We start from the raw sequence: 13,017 nt of genomic DNA on the forward strand, positions 1-13,017 counted from the left end.
GAAGAATATAAAAGTTTTGAATACATTCATGATAAAACAAATCATCGAATTCCTGAATAAAAGTTTTTAGTACATTTATAAAAGAATCCATCAAATTCGTTTATTATATTTCGGCTTATCAATTTTATCGCCACAATTCAAACAATTTAGAGATGACACAAAACAAAAAAGAGCAGAAGAAAATCAATGATTAAATATATTAATGATAAAACGATTGATCCAATTCCTTTATTATATATCGACTTATCAATTTGATCGTCACAATTTATGCAAATAGAGATGCGCACAAAAAAGAGCAAAACAAAATAAATTCTAGATGCATTTCGACCTATCAATTTTATCGCCATAATTTAAAAAAAATTTAGAGATGAACACAAAAAAGAGCAAAATCAACTAGATGAATAAAAAAAAAATTGATAAATTCCCCAATTACATTGCGACTTAACAATTTGATCGCCACAATTTACAAGTATCGAATAATGATTACACAACCGCTGCATTGTCATAATTAGTCGAAATGATTATGCACGTATTGATGAATTAATTCAAATGGGTTTACATTGGGCTTCCGCTGTGTCGCAGTTAATTAAGATAACATTTTACGCAAATGCTCAACCAATTACAAGCGCTCCGCACTGTATTATATTAATTATTTAATTTATTTTATACTCTCGCCGTGTTTGTTAAATGAAATAACAAAACTTTTCTGTTTGCCCACAGCGTCAGCAAAAGTTGAAAACATGTTTAATTGTATTTATAAAAGTATCCAAACGGGGTATGACAATTTCCAAACACAATATGTTGTTGACCATTTATGAAATCATTTTAAAAGTATTTAATAAAAGGTAAAGTTTTTGTTTCCAAAATAATGCTCTAGTAGTTATTCCTTATATTGTTTTTTTTTTAACAGTAGACTTTTAAATATCCCTCTTATTGGAATAAAGTGTTCTAATAAAAACAAAATGTTGTTTGAATATATTTCAGCATTTTTAAAGAGATTTATCTAAGAGTAAACTAATAAATTTTATTTAAATATTTAAGCATATTTTTATAATATTTTTTTAAGAATGAATAAAAAGTGAATAACAAGTTGTAATATAAATACTGTAGCATATTTTCGTAGATTTGTTTTTATACAAATATTTGTAAGAGCAAATAAATCTCGGTGTTGGCTTAGAGCATTGTAAGTTTTGTATTTTTGCGGTTTTAAAGAGATATGATATTTCTAAGAGTAAAGTAATAAATTTATTTAGAATTTTTAATCTTATTTTTATAGAATTCTTTCCAAGAGTAAATACAAATATGAGATAAATATTGAAATATATTTTCCAGTTTTTTTTTTTTAACAACTATTTGTTAGAGCAAACAAATCTCGGTGTTGGCTTAGACAATTGTCAGTTTTGTGTTTTAGTTGCGTGCAGTTAGCGTGGCTATCACATTTGTTAAACCACAGAGAACAAAATGTTAGTTTTGTTTGCCATTTTTTGTGGGTCGTTGCGCACAATATGTAATGTGTAATTAAAATGTGGCAGACAACACAGACACAGACACACAATGTGGGGACACTGTCGCTGTTACTGATGTTATTGCAGCTGCCATGGCACACATTAACCGCACAGTAATAATTAATTGATATATGTGTGTACAACAAACAGTGAGACACAGTCACAGATAGATAAAGAGAGCGAGACAGAGTGGACAAACTTGCATGTTATGTTGCCAAACAGCAGACATACACACACACTGCTGGCTGTTAATTTATTAATGCAATTGATTAATGCACTCAGGTTGATCAAGTATACGCCAAGTTGCACGCACTTCACCAATGGGCCGGTAAAACCAACCATAAGCTCGACTGTTAAGCACATTAACTTTAACAACTTAACAAATAATGCGCTTAGCGCCCAAGTTAAAGCAGCTCGGCGACCCGAGAGTTGATTTCAAGAGAGAGAGAGAGGGTTGAGTGCAACAATTACAGTTGCGAAGCAAAGTGCTGATGATGTGAATGCAGATGATGATGCTGGTGGAGGAGATGTTTTAGCTAACTCGGTTTTGGCCAATGACCACGAAATTCTAATCCCAACAGAGCTGTTAGAGCTCAGTTAGCTTGTAGCTGCCACTTCAGCAGCGACTACCAGAGAGTTTCGTCTGACCAATTAAGAACGCATTTCATGCTAATCGCCTTGCCCTGCTCTGCTCTGTCCTGTCCTGTCCTGATGCTGGCGCATTTACTGCAGTTGAGTGCATTTCATTTAAATGAATTACAAGCGAAATATGAGCACCACTTGGCTTCACCGCAACTCCAAGCTGCTGCGCTCAATGTTCATTAAGCAGCAGCTGCAAACCAAATGTTAATCAGTTTTTCCATTCTATTTACAAGTCGAGTGCCAAAGCGCAAATCACAAAACACAAAAGCGTACGAAAAAAAAATTGGTAATTAACGCTTGCCCAAAAAGGGGTGAAGAGAATAGCAACTGAGCAATGATGATGGGGCAAGCTATGTACTTGAGTTTCTTCTTCTCCCCTCAGTTTTTTTTTTTTTTGTCGAGTTTGATGCCAATTTAATTAATTAACGTTCAAAACAAAACTGACGTCAATAGTACACACACACACACACAAAATCTGCGTCGCTTTGGCAACTGATGACTTGCTTCCTGCTCTCCCCCTCCAAATATCGTGTGTTGTCAGCGGTAATAAGCAGCCGCGTTTTGGCCATCTGGCGGTCTTGGCCAATTTGCGGCTTAAGCCTAAGCAGCCTCCGATATATTCAAACAATTATGCCCAATATTATTGAGCCTGCTGATGACGAAGCGACTGACGACGACGACGACGCCGTCGTCGCAGCTGTTAATGGCGTTCCGCTTCTAATCTGATAAGCGGATATCCGTTTGTATGTATACGAATATATATTTTATGTGTGTGTGTGTGTTTGTGTGTGTTTGTGCAATTGAACATTGCTAATTAGCCCAGCTCAGGTTTGTAGTCATTGTGTGCGCATATTTTAATTAAAAATTGATTTGCGCATTTGCATTTTATTTATGAATTTATTTCAGCGCAAGCAATTGAGCAGCTTAACAGACCACACACCGCATAGATTAATTGCGATAATTTTTGGATGATTGAAAGCCGCATTGATAAGCTTACCAATTAAGTCAATCCAATGTTTAAGCAATGCCAAATGCAATCGCAATTGATATTTTCAAGGATTTTCAGCTAACTGGGTCAAATGCGTGATAGTCGAAAGCAATCAAATAAATTCTATCGATAAAATCAACTGATTATTAGAAATAATGTCCTTTGAAATAATGTCTTTGTTTGACTCACATAAAAGATAAAATTCAACTGTCAAAAATCTCTTTAAGCTATGATTACTCCACTGAGAAAACTTTGAAATGCATTTTAGTTTTATACCCGTTACCCATGGGATAGATGGGTATTATAACTTTGTGCCTGCAGGAAATGTTTTGTAACAAAGCGGAATTTTTTAGCTAAAGTCGTGATTTTTGGTACATACAATAATAACTATTAAAGATCCCTGATTTGGTCAAATAAAAATTAGTAAAAATTATTTAAGAATTACATTTATATGGTTGCTTTGGCTGACAATTTGGTATATTTTGTACTCTGAGGTATATTTTGAATGTAGTACTACATCGATTATATATTCTTAATTATGTATTTTTAAAATATACTCAATTATTATACCGTAAAAATACTAAAATATACACACCTTCGGTATATTTTAGTATACTGAAAATACTAAAATACATCAAATGTCATATTTGGTATACCTTTGCTATATTTTCGTATTTTTGTGGTATATTAGTTTGGTATATTTTATGTATAATACCGCTCTGCTTTGTTTTTTTGTAGTATCGGGTATCTCACAGTCGATCACTCTCGACTGCAGCTTTCTTACTTGTTTTATATGTTTTTAAATCGGCTACTCAACTTGATTTATGGCTAGCAAAGTTTCGCTCTTTCATGTGTCTTTTTAATGACAACAATTTGAAGGCAATAAAAACATGCAATGTCATAATGCAGAAAGGTAAAAATAATATATGTATACATAGAAATTTATAGGTATCATTACACATCTGCAGGCGTCATTTGGCAATTGGCTTTTCAATTTGCCTGTGAGCGTTTAAATTTCAATTAAATGCAATTACAATTGTTGCAATTCTTATGTCATGAACAGCAGCAACAGCAACCAGACCAAAAGTAATGCAGCGCATTCGTAAAACGAGAAATGCGAAAACAACTGCAACTGTTAGGCATGTTTATCAGATATACACACACATATATATTCAGATATATAGATTTATATATATGTGGTATATAAGTGATACAGTTGCAAAGGCAGAAGGCATAACACGTGTCGTTTTCAGCTCGACAAGTAAAACAATAACGTTAAAAAAATCGATGACAAATACAATTGTGTATTGCCAATGCGAAACAGCTGTGTGCCATATCTAAATATATAAATATGTATGTGTGAGTGTACTGAGTGTGTGTGTGTGAGCATGTCTTTGTGTGCGTGTTTATGCAACTGTAAATGCAACGCAAAAGTAAACAGCACAGTGTAAAAATGTAGCACACATCGCGGTGCGCACGTGACAGGAGCAGCTGTCAATGGGGCACACAAGCCACAGTGACAGTGTTACAAATAAGTATTCACCCACACACGTACAACACATTCAAGAATGCATGAATAAACCCATTAAACAAAGAAATGCGCTAGACAAAAGTGATTGACTGCAAAGATATCGCAAGGTTCAATAGTTACACCAAGTTACATATATTTCCAATAGAATTTTAAATGCACTTGAAGGTTAAATAGGCAATGTAATATTTGCTGTATAGATTTTGGGCGTTCAAGTTGAAACTCATCAGAGAATTTAAAAAATTCAAATTTGTATAATAATAAAAATAACAAGTTTTATTTGAATAGTAAAAAAGAGAATATAAATACATGTCCTTCATATAAGTTGACTTTAAGCTCATTTAATATATAACTTATTAGTTCAATAAATAAGAAGTTCTATTTTACGAAATCTATATTTAAGTATAACTTTAACTATTACTATTTGATATATATTAGTATAACTTTAGTTAGATAGCAATAAAATAATGTTGGAAAATGACTTTCGGAAGGTTTCTTTTATATAATATATGAGCTGTAAGTATGGAATATTTCCGATTCTTCATTAAAATAATTCAATAAAAAAAATATAAATATATTTTCTCTTGCGTAAACAAGTTCTATACTATAGATAAATCGACTAATTTAATTAAGCAGCCAAGAAAAATTGGCCACAGGAAGCGAGTGACAGAGAGAAGCAAGCGCTTAAGGTAAACTGAGCATATAATTGATTTAAGCATAATACACAGCTCACACAGACGCACACACACACACACCTTGACACGTTTGCTGTATGTAGATGGATAGGATGATTCACGGAGAGCACCATGTGACAGTAGAGCTTGTCAGCTGACAGTCAGACAGTCAGAGGCGACAGGCAGGCAGGCACGAAATTGATTTCCAATAAGCAGCGTGCCACGTTAGATTGTGTTAATTTTACGCTAAATCTGTTTTACTTCAGCCAGCCGCAGGACTTCATTGATAAACTTTGACATTGATGAGTTAATGATGATGGCGAAAATACACACACACATACACAGACACACTCACACTCAGTTGGAGGACAAACAAAATGTCAAACGCTTTCGCGCAACGAGATGAGCTGCTTGTTAACTTTCTAGATGGTGGTAACTTCCAGTCTCTCAGTCTCTTAGTCTCCCAGTCCTCATCTCTTTTATGGCCAAAGTTCGCAACGACTTTGTCATTTGTCATGGGATAGACATTGGATATGCCAAAAATTAAGTCAAGCAGAGCCAAAGTTCGTTTTAAGAACTTTTGTTGCGTTATTAACTGAACATAGATGAGAGAAGGAGGCTCATTGCGTTTTGGCTTATGCTTCATAAAAATCATGTTTATCGAACAACAACACAAAATGACCCATAAGTAACTGGCCCCAAAAAAAGATTCACAGATAATTATGATAAATGCTTGATTGGAGCTCTGGGAAATGTGTCCATAAAACAGCATAAATGCATTATGAATGAGCAAAAGATTTTGTCTGACATGTCCAAGGACAAATTCCCAGGCCATAATTAACAGCAGCAAAACTATGCGTTTTCAATCAGAGCGAGAGAGAGAGAGAGAGAGAGTTGAGTTTTCTTTACTGCTTCGTATGCGATTGTAATTTGTATGCAAGTATATTTTCTCTGTGTGTGTAATTCTTTTCATAGTTCAGTTTTTGAATGCTTACTCCTGCTGATTGTACGCTTCACTGCTGTCTGTGGCAGTAAAATTTTGCTCGCTCTCTACTACTTTCAACTTTCAACTTGATAAAAACCTATTTGGCCTCTAGCTGACTAAGGAAACTTTACGCAGCTGCTGCAAAGGTGAGGAGTGAGGAGTGAGAGAGAGAAGAGAGGAGAGGAAAGAGAGAATAAAAAAACTGTACAAATAACCGGCTTTGGCACCGGTAACCAAAAACTCAATTTCCGTTTGAAAACTCATTTCGCATTTTGGTTGTTTTAAATCAACAGCAACAGAGGCCGCTCAGGCCAACAGACAAACAATTGCGTAAAAACAATAAACAATGCTGGCAGCAGCACAACACAACAATCAAGAACAACCAGCTCTGCTGATTGCGTTGACTGTGGAGCCAGGCAACAAGAGGGATCAAATATGGTATATATATATAGTATATATAGTACACATATACAAAGCAGAGCGTACTCGTATAGTACACTTTGGGGCCGTAACATTGCTCATGTGCATGCCCACAATTAATTCACAATAAAACAATCAATTGATTACCATTACATCCGTTCGCGTAACGGAAATTGTGTGCAATATCCCTTTGTTAAGCTAACCCTAGAGAGCGAGAGGAAGGAGGAGTGAGCTATTGACCAGAGTGGTATAGTGTCAAGTTGAAGGAACACTTGCAACCGCACACACACACACACACACACACACAAACAATAGTCAAAGTGCGCGGACACGCAAAACGAAACAGTTGAAAAACCCAAATTGACATGCCACGTTGGTTAACTGTTTTGATAGGTCTGAGACTGTGAGATCTCCCTCCATTCTTTTGTACACTTTTCAACACTCCACAGTGCCCCCTCGACACCCCCTTCCCTTCATCCATTCCCACCTTGTCTGCGGCAGTTGAACTGCAACTGATTAGTGTTGAAAACCATTTGCGTGCTGCGTCGTGACTGCCTGTTTGTAACGCCTTGCGGCTTAATGAATTCATTACGCGACAAATGGGAAAGCCATGGGCTCAATATCGACCCAGACATACCCCTTGGCCAATTTTAAAGTAACTAACGATAATGACTGTTCTTTGTTTAACGTGCTCAACGCAGGAAGTAGTCAGGAAGATAGAGCTACAAGAAAAAGTAATTGGATAATGACAGAGATACCTGCAATTGGTACAATAAATAAACTTATCAATTGTATTTATAAGCTAACTGTCAATGTATAAATACAATAAAAAGATAAATAATAATGATGACAGGTATTAAGTATCGCAAAATACTGAAGATAAAGAAAATGAAATAAAATGATGAATAAATGTATTTTGAAAAATCAAATAAATATCTTAAAAACTGAAATTGAGTGTATGAATAATATTAGATTAAAATATTCTTTATTTATTGAACGCAAAATGTAGATATAGATCGTTCATATTCTGATATATTTCAACTTGAATAGCTGAAGAATAATCTCTAAAACACATTATAAAATAATATCTTAAACTTATTCTGATTTATAACCATTTCATAGTAATCTGTCTTTACTCATATTTCTGAAGTGAAACGCATGTGTGGAACACATGTCAGTGCGGATGCCACGAAGTTTTTATGATTAACCCTGACAAACAGGTGACAACAAATTAATTAGGCGCACGGTAATTGTGGTTTAAAATGTGTCAGTCGCCTGTAAATGTCAGCAGCAGAGAATAGAATTGACTTGCAGCGACAGCGAGTTGTTTGTTTTATTGCAGACAAAGTGAGGGAGAAGGAAAGAGACAGAGAGTGTTTGCGAATGGGCTGCCAAAACTTACCTCGGCAGTAACTTGTTATGGAAAACATAAGTTTCAGTTGCCAGCAGCAGCAGCAGCAATGATGATGGTGATGGGACAACAACAGGACGACAACAGGCTTGTTGTAGCGTGACTTTGCGTTGCGTTGCCAGTCGGCGTGTTGTGGCGCGGGAGGCGTTTAAAAAAGTTAACACTAGTCAAAGTTAACCAAATTTGTTGCATACTTTGCTGCGCCGCTTCACAAAACACACTGAGGCACAAGCAGCGAGCACAACAGCCGGAGAAGGCGAATCGCTTGCTGCACACATATAATGAGCTGTTGCCAGCCACAGCAACAGCAGCAGCAGCTGGCTGGATGTGCAACCTTCTCTGGCCTTCTCTGCCGCTCTGTGCCACACTTGGTTTGGCGCCACACAACTGGGGCGCCATGAATGGATATGTATGTTCGGTTGGCTGCTAGAATTTTTGCGCCAAAATGCTAAAACGCAGCGGGCGCTCATCATCAGCATCAGCATCAGCCACATCAGCAACAGCAAGAGCAGCAGCAGCAGCAGCAGGGGCAAATAGCAGTGGCAGCAGCAATGGCTGTGGCAGCGACAGCGCATTGTAATGAAAGTGGCAAGCAAGCGAAGCACAATGGATGAGCTACAATAAAAACGGCTTAAAATGCAAAACTTTATCATCACTGGCAAGATGAGCATCATTTGCATTTTTGCTCTCTTTCGATTGCCAATAAGCGTGGACTTTATGCCGCATATTTATTCAGGCCTTGTTGCAACTTTCACTTGCCATTTGGAATTCACAAAAAAATTTTGAGTCGTTGTCAGCAGCAGCAGTAAAACAGAATTATATTTGCCATGACAGTTTGAACAAGCAAAAATACATATTTATTCAGATTTATGGGAGTTACCAGAATAACTATTAAAATTAAATGCTTTTGCATACGATAATTTGCAGCTAAAGAGTCTCAGAAATGTTCGAAAATGATGAAAGCTAATAGAGAATGTTTACTACATAGTAATCTTAGATTCAGATATTTCTAGCAGAGACTTCCAGCAAATTATTTCGTAGTTTATATTAACATGTATTTATATATACTGAATATCAAAAATATACTATATTTTTTGTATATTTCAGATAAAGATACAAGTTACAAAAATTTTTGCTCGTTCGTAGTTTCTATTAAAATTTTATGCATATTTAATATACTGTATATCAAAAATATACTATATATTTTGTATACATATATAAGATAAACATAAAAGCTAATAAAGAATTTTTGCTATTAGTCTTACATTTTCCAGATGTTACTAAGAGAGCCAAGCTATGAGGAATTTATTTTGCAAACTATTTTAAAATGTATGGTATATTTAATATACTGAATATGGAAAATATACTGTATATATTCTATATTTAAATTTACTTATTCTTTAAATATACTTTTTAATTAAATTTTAAATTTGTTGTGTATATTTAATATACTGAATATCATAAACATATAGTATGTTTTAAGATTTATTAGAGTATTATGTATTAATTAAATATTTGAATTAAAGTAATTCAAAAATTTGAATTTTAAGAAATAAAAATCGTGTTCTCAACCAGTGTTTTATTGTGTGGCGTATAAATTCATATCTGCAACAATTTAATAAAAGTTTATAAATAGTTTACAACTTTAGGGAGAGTGAATTTTATGAGTGTAATTCGTTCTGTTTCCATGGTGCTAGTTTATTGGTCTTACCACCCGGCGGCAGGTAATTCCGAATGGGTTTAAGCCCATAAGCATGGTTTCTATACTGTATGGGTATAGTATGTATGTATATGGATGGTCTTTATAGACGGGTCGCCTTTTGTGTTATTTTTCTTAGCACTTTTGACCGCATTGAGGGCGATTTAATTAAGTCACTGCGTGTATAGCGTCATGGGCGTTTGGCCTTGGTCCGAGTTTATTGATATGCTGCATGAAAGAAAATCCGAGTCAGAAGCAACTGTCAAGGCAGTTGAGCGACAGGAAAGCGCTTACAGTTCACAGTGCTCAAGTGCCGCTGGCGCCAAAAAAATATGACCCACTTAGAAGGAGGCGCAACAACAACGGCACAAACAACAACGAACAACAACGAGGAACAACTAAAACATGAGCCCTGCCATTTGGCAGGCAGGCAGGCAGGCCCCCGTTGCATGTGGCATGGCACTTAACTCAATTTGCAATGAAGTCGTCGTTGTTGTTTGCTGCCGTAGTTGTTATTGTTGGTGTTGTTGCTGCCGCCAACTGCAGCATAACGAAATTGCTACCATATTACGAACGACACCAGCGTATTGTTGTTATTATTGCCGCTATAGTGTAGTGTAGTTGTTGTGGCTTGTGGCAACAACGCCGCCGCCAACAACGCCGCTGACGAGGACGTCTTGACTGTGTCATCAAAATCGAATTGAAATGAAACCACAATTGAAATGTCAGACAAACGCAGTGAAACTTTTTGCTTTCTTCGCTTCGCTTCTCTCCTCTCCTCTCTTTTTTTTTGGCCAGACAACGACCCACATAAAATTCATTTCGAATTGAAGTTGCCACAGAGCAGCGTGCAGAGATAAGAGTCAGCAGCCGTGGCAAGTAGTGTTGCTGTTGCCACTACAATAAAAATGCTTGTTGCGCGCCATTTTTCGTTGCGGATGCGATGCCTACGTGTCGTTGCGGCCAGAGGCGCGACAGCATAAGGCGCAACAGGAGGCGACGCCAGCAACAGACACACACAGAAAGCAAAGAGACAAATGGAATGTGTGTGTGCAAAAAAAAACAATATAGACAACAACGAGAGGAGAGAGATGGCTGACGGACTGATTGTTGGCCATTTGGAAGGCGCCACAACGCATCCCCGCCAGCATTGATATTGCTTTCGGCTCGGCATGACGTATACGCCATGTGGCATGTGGCGTGTCCTTGTCCAAATAGTTTGCGACGCCTTTTGACAGTGCCACACACAAATTAAAAGCACCTCTCTCTCTCACTCCCCCACCCACTTGCTCTGTCTAAGACTTGACTGTGCGTTGATTGAATTGCTGGCTGAGATGAAATTGTCATTAGAATTGTTTGCCAATGAGCTGCTAAAAACTGTAAGAGCACTTTAAACGCAAATGCAAAAGCAAATTTCAAATTCCAGTCACGTGCACACAATGACACACTAATCACACACACACACACACACATACGTACACCGATCTAAGTAGTGGACAAGGGAAGGCAAGGGAGGACAGAACATGCCATTAGCAGTTGCTACAGCTGCATGACACATTATCAAATGCTCAAGCTGCAAAAGGGAAAAAAATCAAAATTGAATTTGCCATGCAATCGCAATGGCAATCGCCAAATGCTTTTGGCCCAAAGCGAACTCAACTGAACTCAACTGAACTGAACTGAGTTGAGCTGTGCTCAGCTGAACTGAACTCAACTGTTGGCAGCGTTAGTTGTTGCTCAGCTCTTGGGCTCTTGGGCTGTTGGGCTGTTGGGCTGTTGGGCTGTGGTGAGTTTCCCAGGCGAAAGGCGAAGCGAAGGCAAATGCTAAATGGCAAATGTTGAGCACACCGCACACCAGAGAGCGAGAGTCGACATCAAAACAAAGAAATCCATGCGGGTGAGCCACAAAAACTCGTTGAAAAATATGACAAAAAATAAGGAAGGGGGAAAGCAGAATAAAATAATAATAACGCGAGCTATGCGCCTTGAATGACTAAGGCAAAGTGCGCGAAGATTCAACAAATGACAGAAGCCACGACGACAACAGCGACAGACAGCGATAGAGAATGGGGAGCGTAGAGAGAGAGAGAGAGAGAGAGCTGAAGCTGCTTACAGCTGCTGGGATGGCAGGCAAGCAAAAAGCAAAAAGCGTAAGCGCTTTGTGCCTCAGTGACTGTGTCTGTGTTTGACGCCACATGCACGAGAGAGAATGTGCTTTGGGGTTGGTTATTTGGTTGAGTATGTGAGCGTAAATTACAGACTAACAAGTGGTCGTTGACTGGCAAGCCAGCAAGGCAGGCAGACAGACAGACAGACGGATAGACGGACAGACAGAGAGACAGACGGAGGCAGTCCCCCCAGACCACGACAGTTGATTTGATTTGACAGCAAGACATGACATTTGGGTAGCCTGCCAGCCAAAGCATCAGCACAGAGAACATCAGAGCTAGCTAGTCACAAGACGCATCTCGAGTGAAGTGAAGCTGAAGAAATGCCACGACTGCTTCTTTCCCCCCCTCTCTATGTTTCATCTGTGGATGTCATTGCTGCTGCTGTTGGCAAGTGCAAGTAACCGCAAGCCTTCAACAGAACTGAGCCCAATATAATGAAGATAGATGCCACAGCGAGCAGCAAAAAGCACGACTAGCATAACAATGGGCGACCGGATGTAGCACTCGGAAACGGAAATGAATAGTAGGACACGGACATGAACATTCACGCCAACGCACACACACAAAAAAATGCTTTGACCAAAGTAGTTTTCTTTTTTTCCTTTTGTTGCCTACAGTGAGTCAAGGAATTACATTTACCATGTCTAGAAGATAAGCCAAAGATTTGCGTGTTAATTAGCGCAACATTAGCAAATGATAATTTGATGCGTGTGCGTACACTATTCGCACTCACTGTGCGCATACATTTATGCAGACGCTGTTCAATATGCTGCTGAAATACTCGTTATGGCTCAGCCTGAGTCTCAGCTTCAGCTCACTCACCTCTTTGTTTTGCTCGCTATATGCGGATTGTTGTTGCTTCGAGAATGTTGCAGCAGTTGCTGTTGCAGTTGCAGTTTCAGTTGCTGTTGCTATTGTTGTCGCTTGTGGCCGTATTCCGAGCTGCACGTGTGCTTGGCTTGGCGACGTCAGTTGGCGGTTAACTCAGTGCCTG

Source organism: Drosophila sulfurigaster, chromosome 2R (assembly GCF_023558435.1).
Source record: "Drosophila sulfurigaster albostrigata strain 15112-1811.04 chromosome 2R, ASM2355843v2, whole genome shotgun sequence".
In the NCBI taxonomy this organism is placed as follows: domain Eukaryota; kingdom Metazoa; phylum Arthropoda; class Insecta; order Diptera; family Drosophilidae; genus Drosophila; species Drosophila sulfurigaster.